Here is a 2,643-nt window from a genome sequence, read left to right on the forward strand (position 1 = left end):
TAAATACCTTAAAGAGCTAAGTAGATTGATAAAATTTTGCATGTAATAGAAAATTTCATCATGTCCTTAATTTTTAGGCTTCTTTATTTATAGTTAAATAAATAAATGATGCTACTTTTTAGAACTGACTAAAGTTTTTCATCACCTAAGCAAAGACAGCCCCATAATTTGTCTCAATCTATGAGCTGTCCCTTATGGAAAACGTTGGCCATTTCCTCATTAAATAACTGCACAGCATAATGTACATAAAAATAAGATACAGGACACACTTTTGCTTTTACAGGGAGTCATGCACTAGTATAAAAGGCCTTATAATATAATTGAAAGTTCAGAATTGGTTCCAGCATTTCTACGGTGTGCTCCTGGGAGATAAAGAATTAAATGAATAAGAATTAACACAAGGTGATTTCACTGATTGGAACATTTTGAAATCAAAAACTTCAATACAGCTTAAATAATCCTATATGAGTCACCGAGTCACCTCCTATGCTACAGAATTCCAAGAGAAAATCTCCCAGATCCATATTCCCTACCTTAAACTGTGCCCAGTGGCTTCATGTCAAACCCACGTAAACTTCAGCAAACTGGTGATGTCCATCTTCAGTTACATTGACGGTTCCACACCCTGGGTAGCTAACGTCAAGACCCTGCTGCAGCATTTCTGCTGACTCTCATCGTGTCATCATTCTTAAACACTTTTGCTTTTAGATTTTCAAACAGCTGTCTAAAATATTTTGAATTATCTTTGTCATAATACTAAATGATAAAATGATGACATTTTGTTTTCAAATTTACATTTACATGTTTACTTATGTGTGTGTACACATATGTACATGCATGTGTCCATGGTTGAGTACATCCATGCCACAGTGGACTTATGGAGGTCAGTGGGTGGGCTCTCTCCTCCCACCATGTAGGTGGATCAGCCTCAGGTCACCAGGCTTGGCATTAAACACTGTTACCCATGGAACCATCTTGTCAGCCCTATATAATCTTATATTTACTAAAGCTACAAATGAGGATTAACTGTTCTTTAACTATATTTTGTCATAATTATGTGCTTTCATCTCAAGTAACCCATTTTGATATTTTAAAAAATTAAAGTTTTCCACTGCCTTCTCTTATTATTTAAAAAAATTTGAATAAAAGTCTAATTTTTAAATTGACAAAGGCATTTCAAATTCCAAAACGAATTCAATTTTGGGGTACTTTTTTCTTATATTGAAATTCTTAGAGATAAAACCAAATGAACTTCCTATTAAGAAAGAGAACTTCCTATTAAGAAAGAAGGAAGAATATTAACTGGGTTCAACCAATCAGATTACTGTTATAAATGTTAATTTTAAGGGGTAGGAGAGATGACTCAGCATCAACTCTACCTCAGGAGAACCCATCACCTCTAGCCTCTGTAGAAACCCGCACTCAAATGCACATCTCCCAACATATACATAATTTAAAACAACAAAAATGGGTTAAAATTGAGATAAGCGCAGCAGATACAGTAAAAGATGCAGTGGAGTGAAGGCCCCGAGAAACCCTAAGACACACTCAGACTCCTGCCATCTCAGAGTAACTTTGACTCTTAGAAATATGCAAAGGTCTGATTGATTCTTGTATCAAATTGTAGGAAACAGTCTCCGTTGACAATGTTCACTGTATTTCATAACTTAAGAGCCCATGTTTCTTGGTTAAGTGATTATTTAATACTCTCAATTGTTATTAAAATCTTTAATATGAATATTTCTTAGCAAGGGCAAATGAATATTAATACAAAATCATTCCTGTAATAATTCAACTTTCACTTCTAATGGGAAAATAATAAATAAGATTTGATTATGTTACCAAAGTCCATGGAATCTTGATTGATAGGCCTGGTTTTTGTTTCTTTCCTTGTTTCATAGGTTCAGACAATTTTGTTAACAAGTATTATAAAGTTGTATTGTATTATTATCTGTATTCCTTTGGAATATCTCCAAATACCTATTATACCACCAACATAACAGGATACTTAAAATTATTGATAACAAATAAGAATTACAAAAGTGTAGATATTATGGTAAAACTCCCTTAGAATTATACGAGTCACTTTCAGGGATTTATAAATATGGCATCAAAATTTTCAGAAAGGAAGCTAGAACTAAAGGGTAACAAATGATTTCAAACTCTAAATATCAAAATATTTCATACATTGAGATAACTGTAGACAGAGAAGTATCCAATCTACTTAAAGAATACACTTGGTCAGTCAGGATTTGTGGTTTCCTCCACTCCCACCTTTACAGCTTGAGGCCATACTATGTTCTTTACTATTTCAACTTTGGATACAGTATTCCCATTATGTCACAGGTAAATGTTATGTTATGTTCACAGTGTGGAATAAAAGAGAAGTCAGAATGAGATCATAAAGGTTAGTAAATGATATAATTCAAACACTAATTCCTTAGTGGATTTACTATTTCTCTCTCCTAAAGACTGTTTTCCTTGCTCTCAACCCCATGTTTACCAGACATGAGTTTTTCTAATGCTGTGGGACAAAAAATATTTAGCATCTAATAAAGATGTGTTTTCTAAATGTGTCAATTTATGACTTTCTTATGATATAATTAAAGAAAACATTTTCAGTGTATAACATGTCCTTTTGGA

General features: G+C 33.1%; 1 protein-coding gene across 1 annotated transcript in view; it reads right to left on the reverse strand.

Annotated features, from left to right (window-relative positions):
- The window catches only part of LOC106144434 (olfactory receptor 11G2-like), a 34,136-nt gene that overhangs the window by 1,232 nt on the left and 30,261 nt on the right, over positions 1-2,643 (reverse strand). The window lies entirely within an intron of this gene.

This window comes from Microtus ochrogaster, unplaced genomic scaffold (genome assembly GCF_000317375.1).
Source record: "Microtus ochrogaster isolate Prairie Vole_2 unplaced genomic scaffold, MicOch1.0 UNK91, whole genome shotgun sequence".
NCBI lineage: Eukaryota > Metazoa > Chordata > Mammalia > Rodentia > Cricetidae > Microtus > Microtus ochrogaster.